The sequence below is a fragment of the Rhipicephalus microplus genome, chromosome 6, assembly GCF_043290135.1.
Source record: "Rhipicephalus microplus isolate Deutch F79 chromosome 6, USDA_Rmic, whole genome shotgun sequence".
Taxonomy (NCBI): Eukaryota; Metazoa; Arthropoda; class Arachnida; order Ixodida; family Ixodidae; genus Rhipicephalus; species Rhipicephalus microplus.
Genome location: NC_134705.1, coordinates 89521177 through 89530648, shown reverse-complemented (window position 1 = coordinate 89530648; position 9472 = coordinate 89521177).

Here is a 9472-nt window from a genome sequence, read left to right as displayed (position 1 = left end):
CAGCGGTCGCCACGACGCGCAACAGGCGCCACATGGGCCTTCCACCACCCTAGAGCAGAGCAAATGTGGCTTTTCTGCGGCGCGAATCGTCACGTCGTCTCTCAAGGAAGACCGTTGTGGCCGTGGTTATGTAGGGTTTCCTGCTTCAGGTGGTTTCCCGAACCAATTCTTTCAAAAGTTGATTCTTTCTTCCCGTCTGTGTGGAGGGGGCACCGCACGGAGTTCATCATGTGCGTTGGTGCGTTGCACTGAATTATAGACGTTTCGGGTGAAGGCACTTATGTTTAGAGAAGAGGGGAGAGTATTGCATATGGAAGGGGAGGGGGTTATGAGGTGAGAGGGCACGCAAACTGGCATACGAAAGCTTGCAGTGAACAAAAACATCCCGCCAGCGTTTTCGCATCAGGAATGGAGAAGCATTTTTTCGAATAAGCGTGCGGATCGCCGACGGCGACATAGCGAAAAAAAGTGAAGAGTGGGGAGCCAGCAGATTGCTAGTGCGCTGCCGAGGAGAAAAAAATCTCATGGTGTAAAAGAGGGGGATGCTGGTGCTGTATAGTTCCTCTCCTTGGTGGACACGTAAATAATAGCGACAAACTTCGGATGTACACAGTCGACATAAGGACAGAGTTTGGTAGGTGAGTTGCGCATAGATAAAGCAATCTTTTAATCAGCCAAGTCATTTTGAAAAGGCTGCTTTATTGTTAAACTCGGTTTTCTCTTTAAACCCGTTTGAAGTTTGAAACTCAGCACATAGATAAAAACGCGCTCGATTTGCGGAAAAAGACGTAGTTCCATTCCCACTGCATTTCAAAGTCACAATAATGTGGAATGATTCCGCAATCACTCAATTCCGGTGTGCAAACTACGAAACACTGGTGGAAATGGAGGTTGTGGGACGTGACGGTTGATAGTGTGGGTACTTGTTTCAGGAAGGAGGGGCAATATTTTAGCACTCCTAGTGTACAACAAATGTTTGGACGCTGCACTGTTATTACAGATGCAGCGTTTTCACGAAGTATAGTATTTAATGGCTTGGACTGAATTCCGCCTAATTGGGGTGGTAACCTTTGCATTTTCTTCCTCTCCTTGCTCATATTCCAGCGCTTTCGTCGTGACGAAAAAATGAACAATGTGATTGCAGCGTGTGACAAATCTTTGTAACTCCGGTCTTACTGGAAGGATTCTTAAAATTTTTGCGGCTTTCATTTTGCGAGGTAATACACTTTTCCAGTGAATTAAATCAATAGTTACTCAAAAAAGTGTTTCAGGGCCCCTTCAAAACCTTGAGCACTCATTTTTTTTTTTTTTGAATACGCTGCCTCTTCAGAGCGATCGCGCGAGCACGCGTAGACAAGTGACGGTCTCTCGCGGCGATCTCTCAAACAACCCGGCGCGCCATTTTCAAATCAGCCAATGGCTGATGGATGGGCCATCTACGTGTGATTTTTGAGCGTCTTCCGTCATTTGTCGAGGGAAAAAAGCAATTTTCAGCTGACTTTGATAACTTATTGGGAATTCCAGGCTGCGTGCTGCGCTATAACATTTGGCTCGCGTGTTTTCAGGAGCCTGTACTACCAATTGGCAGCATATTCTGACCATTCTCAAACTGTTGCAGGGTCCTTTAAAAACAAACAAGCAGTGTTGCGGTGAATTCATATGCATAAAAATAGTTTGGTTGCTGCGTACAATATTTTATGGCCTTATTGCGTCCCGTCGGGTTATACGAAAAACAAGAAAAACAAGAAAGCGCACGCTGGCGGCATTAAGGTTTCTCACCCCCGAATGCAGAGATGTTACTTGACTCGTTCTTGACTCCAGACAGTCTTGCCGGTCCCCATAAATCGTTTTTGAACTTGCGGATGGCTTGAAGGCGACTTGGCTCGGTTAAGACAGGACGAATTTCAAGTCAGCTGAGGGGGGCTATCTTGCAAGCGACTTCAGGCGTTATTCCAACATGTTCACCTCTCAAATGGACGTCGCACGGAGGGTGGCCGCTTTTGAGGTTGCTTGCCATAAGCCTAATATTTTCAGTGGCGCACGGCCTGCCGAAGATTCCTCGACCCGCTTTACGTGACCGAGGAAATCCGATGGAGTTGTACGACGACCAACAATTCCACGCTCGATACAGATTCACGAAGAATGCCGTGCGGCAGCTGCGTGCTGGTTATGTTGCCCCTCCGTGAAAGCGGGGACAACCGAGGACAGCCTGTGCCTCCAGTGTTACAGCTACTGATGGCTCTCGGGTTTTACGGCGCTGGCACAATTTAAACTGTCACCGGCAATCTCGTCCCCATTCCGTAGTCGACAGAGTGCCGTGCAGTGGGAAAAGTTACGCTACTCATCGCAAAGCACCTGTACGCGAGGCTGGTGCGCTTTCTGCAGCCGGCGGAACTTTCTATAGTTATGCGGAACTTTTATGAAGTGCCTGAGTTCCCTGGCATTACAGGTTGTGTCGACTACACACAAGTTCGTTTAATAGCTCCGGAGGTGATGACGTCTAAGTGTTCCGTAACCGTAAATGCTATTTCTGTTTTTTTTTTCAAATCACGACGACATTTTCTGTCTCTTTCGGTACGATATTGACTCGGCGCTGTGTCTGCGTGCCTCGTCTATCCTTTCGTCCCGTCTAAGGCACCCTTTCTCGTTTAGAAAGGCATCGCTTGCCGCAAAACTCCATTAAAACTTCCACACACTCACAAATAAGAGGTGCCCCTATCACGGGTTCTCTGATCATGTGCCTCCCCATTCAACATCATGCAGCGAGACATTATACTGCTGAGGGCAATGTCCTGACCCCCGCTTTTTCTCTTGTTTAGCAAGCTCAAAAAAGGGATAGAAATCACATTTGTTCCCAGAACATTTTTTTATTTTTCGTATCTAACTGAGACCTAGCCCACTTAAAGCATGTCCACAGGCGAGCAGAAAGGCAAATACCATGAAAATCACGTTACCTTGTGAGGCAAGTCAGCCCAAACACACGCCGTGGCGTTCGACTGAAAAAAAAAACGATGAAAGAACCAACACGATGCTTGTTTCACATCCAAACAAGCAAGCGTGGAGAAACGCGCCGCATTTGGGTGGCCACTAAAACCAGCGGGCAACGGACGCTTTACAGGAGCAACACTGCGCATTGCTGTGGCGGCAGGCATCACGTACTGCTCGTTAGCCATAAAAGATTGCCTTGTTAGTCTATTGTTATTATTATTTCCGTCTACGAGACCACCTGAATGCCTGACTCAGAACTACCTCTCTTGATGATCCTGCCGACCGGTTCTTGGCCGATCCCCCTCTATGGGCGAGTGCCAGCAAAGCTAAATGCTCATCATCTTCATAATAAGCGGCAAAAATATGGTTGTGGCACTTCGCTTTTATAGTTTTTTTAAATGTCTGGTCTTTTTTTTTTGCTGTAACACGTACTTATCGCAAACAACTTGATTATTAACCTTGTTGGTAGGTGAGCAGCATATTTCTGCTTTGAAGCTCGTTCTTGACTTGATTAAGCAAGACAGCCTGAGCATCTATGAAACGCGAAGGCTGACTTGGGCGTTTTGAAGTCCGCTGCGTGCTTCACGCCGACTTACTCAAGTCAAGTCGGAGGCGCGAGCCAAGTAACATCTCCGCATTCGGGGGTTAGTCCACTAAACGACCAATGGCATACCCCACTCTTGTCCTTTTTGGCTGAGTGTAGGATCGTTAGCTTCGCGGTCGTCATTTTGGCGGTGCGCAAAAATCGCTGCACGTGATGTGACCTAGATCTGTACGGCAACTTGTATGTCTAGTGTCATCTGGAACCTCCTGCATGCCGAAGTATTAACAGCTGGACACGCGTATGAAAGGACCTTCAAAATGGGGTTGTGATTGTGTTGGCCCCTTTGGCATCAAGGCTCAGTGCCTACCCTATATGGGTGAAAGAGTGAACGTGCTTGTATGTACACATATTGGCTTCTCAATTTACTTTGTACACTACAACTGGGTGTAGCATAAATATTGCGCAGCTTTTTATGTTTAGCTGTTGGAATACAGAGTCTCAATACGACGATGTAATTCGTAGAGACAACGCCGTGAATTGCTCAAGGTATTTCAACCATATAGCGTTTTTTTACGTATGTTCCCGCGAATCTAATATGTCGCTGTCAACGAAATGCAGCCTTTTCTGCCGGGATCACATTCAGCGACTTTCACGTCAATGGTTAAGCCGTAAAGTTACGACCGTGTCCTCAGCAGTGCGTGCTTCCATGAAAACGAAAGCAATCTGATATTGATGCGGTTAACATGCATAAAGCTGGTTTACTTGGACTTAGGTACATGCAGAACCTTCTAGCTCATAATATTGCTGTGGTAAGAGCCGAAAATGTGAAGGAGGAAGACGAGGTTGTCTGGTGCTGGCTGAGGACTGGTGGAAGGTCTGCAGCTGCGGGGACCCGGTTTTCGTCTCCGCTGTGAGATATCTCAGCCACCAGTGGTAACGGGGGCAGTTCAGCTAGGCGGTGGCTTCGTCGTATGCTCTTGAAGAATCGTGTTGCATGGTTGATTACCCCGCCCTTTGACCACAAAACGGTAATGGTTGAATAAAGGATGACTGTGTTTTTTCACAAGGTTAGGATGAGATTCGTCAATCAAAAGCTTTTGCCCTCGTCGAAGTGTTTTAAATAAAAAAACGAATTTCTTTCGCGTTTCATGAACATATTTCCGACAAAAACGTGAAGAAAAGGTACGTTATAGTCCCCATCAAACGTTTATGAGACTAAGTTAGAGAAAAGTGCACTACAAATAGTAAAAATGGTATAACAAAAATCCCCAGAAATTTTCTTTTTTTCACCCAAGTACCAACACCTGCCTCCCGATTCCGAACCCCTCTCACATACAGACAGAATTTTCTGCCATATATTTCCCAACTGTAAAGATTTACGAAACTGCAGAGGTGTAAGTACACTAGCCACGCGCCGTTCAGTGTATGACCTACCAAGTGTGGTGCGGCTCTTAACACGCGCTAATTCTCCCTGAAATAGTGAGCGGGAGAAGCGTTTCACTAGAGGCTGGAATAACATTAGAAATAATATGGCCACCAATAACAAGCGTGATGCAATTAGATTTGTTGGTCGTGCTTCACTGGTTGTCCGTACTTTGGAAGGAATAGGTCGTAAAAATAAGATATTTAGAGATCTTTCGCGCAGCTGCAAAGCAGAAACACTGCCGCGAAGGTATAATGGCCAATAGGGCTGTGAAAATCTTCCGAGTAATCGGCCTCGCTTGGTTTACGCCGCTCAGCCTTAGAAAATAGTCTGAATTGGTACTGTGCATTGACGTCACCATGGCCGCCCACTTTAGGCACAAGCTGGTCGAGATGATGCATGAACTCCCTTTCAAGCGCGTGGAAAAAGAAACTGTGACATAGGATAAGTGCTGGTTCCTCCCTCGTTCTTTTTTGTTGAGCACAATGAAATGGAAAAATGATAGAAGGGAGATTAAACAAATGGCAGCATATCTACAGAGTGAATGATGGGGAGTGGGGCGAAGCATTCGTCCGTCCATTCGTTCTTGCTTCCGTCCGTTCCTGCGTACGTCTTTGTAACCGTCCATGCGTCCATCCACCCGTCCGGGCGTGCGTCTGTTCGTGTGTCTGTCCCTGCGTTCGTCTATGCATCCGCGCCTGTGTCCGTTCATGCGTCCATCCATGCATCTATCTGTGTGTCCGTTCGTCCATCTATTCAGCACTCCAAGTACCACCATCTCGCATCTTTTCATCATATATTCTCCATATAGAAGCACCGCCATCCAGCAGACATTTCAAGGACTAAATGGGAGGTGGCACATGTACACTTTCTTACGGCTTGCGCTTCGGGTTTACTTCCCACCTTTAACCACCTCGAGTTCATGGTGTATACTAGTTCACTGTATTCATGGCTATGCGGCCCAACGCTCGCTAAACCTTTCTAAAACCGAGGAGGTTACACCCAGCGAGTATAACGTAGCAACCCTTTCTTGTCAGATCGTGCTCAATGTACATGCCAATGGCTGCTAATGAGGATCGCAGCGTGCGCGTTACCTAAATGCCGAATGCTCCTGTCTCTCATTCCCCCTTAGCAGCCATTAACATGTGCATTGAGCACTATCTTTTATTGTTCAACAACGCACGGACGAAATCTCTCACCGGAACCACCTTTGAGGTCAAAATCGTAAGGACCGCTATTTCGGGTATGTGCCACTGGTAGTTACGTACTACGAGGGACGCACAAGCCACGCCATAAGGAGCTTCGCCCCTAAAAGTGACTGTGGCTGCCTGTTTGGGTACTCAGCGCTGTGAAGCCGTCTGCGACCTCACATGAACACAATATACAGCTGAGGGGCTCAAGCGTTTGCTCCCCCTTTCCACGAGACGCTCAGTCAGCGATGCTGAAGCACTCGCATACCACCAACGAGGTGCGGAGTTGAAAGGCCATTGTTGACGTGGATAGACCGACTTTTCCAGCGGAGATAGTGGTTCCGGGACGTGGCGGTTGGTATTGTGGCTACTTGTCTCAGGAAGCAGGCGCTTTACTTTAGCAGTTCCAGTGTACTACAAAAACTGGGACGCTGTACTGTCATCACGGCTGCAGCACTGTCACGGATTAATTACTATTTCATGGCTGGGACTGAGTGCACAGGGGTGTTAACCTTTGTATTTTATACCCTTAAAAACCAAATAAACAGTGCTGCGGTATATTCATATGCACGACAATGGTTTGCTCTATTTTATGGCTTTATTACCTCCTGTCGTGTTATAAAAAAAAACAAGAAAGCTTCAGCCTAAAAACTCGAGCTCGCGGCTTTCAGATGTCTATAGGGTAAATAGACTCAACCGATGCTTCTTGAATACTGGTGAACGATGCTAACAAGGAGAATTTTTCACAGTCACAATACGAAAGTGGTTTTTACACGAGAATCAAGGAAATGGCAGGGATTTACGGGGAATTTTATAAGCACTGTCAAAGCCTCTCTCTTGTATGAACAGAGTGCAGAGAAAAGCATTTTTCCCGCAAAGATGAAGGTGGTGCTACAATCACTTCATGCTTTCTTTTTCTGTTTCGCAGGCGTATTTACGGGTTACTAATCATGAATCGTCATACGTCCAAGACCCACACTGTTCTAAGACACCAAGATGCATATCCATGGGAACGCGCATTTACTTTTAGAACCACTTTAACCGAAGACCACATATGCATTTCTATACCACCTATACAAGCGCGAGCACGGGTTCTTACAATTCACGACTAGTCACATGTTGAATTTTCTAGGCCTAACAAAATGAATCTAAGGATGATTAGGTAAAGAAAAGCATAGGGCGTAATATTTGTCACATTTTCTTTGTAGTGTAGTAATTGTGGCAAGAATTTCCAACAAAATAATGTTGCTGTAAGATCACCCTGGCACGGATCATTATTTCAGCCCTCAACCTCCCACTGTTCAGGACGAAGAGAACAATATTAGGATCACCGAGCGCTGGCTCAGAGGAATATACTGAAGTATCGATCAAGGTGAACTTATCGAGCGAGAGCAACGTTCGACAATGGTTTCGGGTCACACGCCAAAGGTGAATAATAGGCAGATTGTGAATAATTATTGAATTAGAAATTCCGATAAAGCGTGCGAAAGCTTGACCTTCAGTGAGGAATTGGCCCACAATTTTTCCCGCATATTCGGCTGCCCTCAAACTTCTCTATGTGAATACTTGAGCATGTGCTTCTGTACTCAAGTTTTTTTTGGAACATGCCGTTGTAAATACCCATGCATGAAGGTACAGATGTCCGCGTGTTGTAAACGATGCATGCTTTTCAATCAGCGCGAGCACAATGGTGAAAAGTACATGCATATCTAGTTAGTTGAATCTGTCTAACGTTCAATTAAATCAGATCGTCAAGCGAACTTCCCGTAAAGAGATTTATATACGCGAAGTTAAAGTGAAATGTTTTCAACAATACCTCATATTCATGTATTTACACTTCGGTGAACAAACATAGTGAACACCCAGAACAGAATCCATGCATATGAAGCAATTCCGAAAAGGGTATTTTTCATCATTTCGACGATGGTTGGAGCACCGGCCATGGAGCCCCCTATAAACACTAACGCCACAATGGCCTCTAGGTATTATAGTATCACACTTAATGATTCCCCCTTTCTTGCTTTTTTTGATAAGAGAGCCAGGAATAAACAAAGTGTGTCATGTTTCTTTACCGTTCGCTCTTCCAAGTTTATTACTACCTGTAGCAATTGAGGTGGCAGTGTTTCGCAAACTAGCGACCCGTGCTTGTCGCCACAGTTAGCTGCACACCGTATACAGTATTTTATGTTTCAGGCTTCCCGGAGAACAATGCCGTGCGTTTAACTTTCTACTACAGCGGCGGTGGCTACCTTAGCGGTCTGCGAAGGCTAATTCACTGCATTGAAACGTGGTCGGCAACCGAAGTGCATTCAGAAGAGCTTCTGTTGCGGGTAGTCGGGACATCTTACTCGAATAAGCAGTGCTGCGCAGTAGTGAAATTCGAAGATCGAAAAGTGAGAGACCATGACACACAATGTCCACTCAACGTTTTTTTTTTCTTTTACCAGACAGAGCAAAAAAAAAAAAGAAGATAGAGAGAGAGACAGGTATGTGCATACCCAAGCCCCCTCCACGACGGCGAGCTCCGAGCTGTAATCACGGTGCACTACAATGTGGTAATAATCCAATGTCATCACAGTGATATCAGTGAGCAGCTGCTGCAAGGCCTTGTTGAGAAGCCTGGACACGTTAGACCAACCCTAAGCCTAAACATGCACACACGATTGAGTGTGTACGAACGACAATCCGTATACTTTTGCAGCATGCACGCCTTAGTGTCGAGCCCCTTGGTGAACTTCTGTGACCAATTCCGTCACAAAAAATGCTCTCGAGAACGATTCTGTCAAAGCGGTGCTCGCAGCAGCAGACGACTCGCCACAAGAAGGTGCATGTGGCGGTTTCGGCACGGGCTCCTCCGGTCGGTACGCTTCTGTTCACGGGTGTACACATACAGATGGCGCATGCGCAATATCAACGGGAAGAAAGCGCCAGCGACCAATTGCAGGAGCGGCAAACCTGCGACGCGTGGCGCTGTTGCTAACAAGCGTGCCGATAGCCATGGCTTCCCAAGTATAGTACGTTCCATTTTACAAAGCAGGGATGGCCGGCGGAATGGCTGAAAGCAGCCGAATCTGTTGTTGGCCGTGCTAAAGCGCATGGACCAAAGAAATGCTTGTTCGTTGCTTTCAGGCAGACGTGGCCATACACGTGATTTTTTTTTCTTTTTGCACTGTATAGCTGCGAGCAACTCTATCTATATAGAAGTTGCCCGAAAAAGCAATTTCTTGAAATCATTTCCGCCAGCTGTCCCTGGTTTGTAAAATGGAATGTGCTGCTGGGTTTTGATTTCGACGCTCTCGAAAAAAAAAGGAGAGAGAGAGAGAGAAA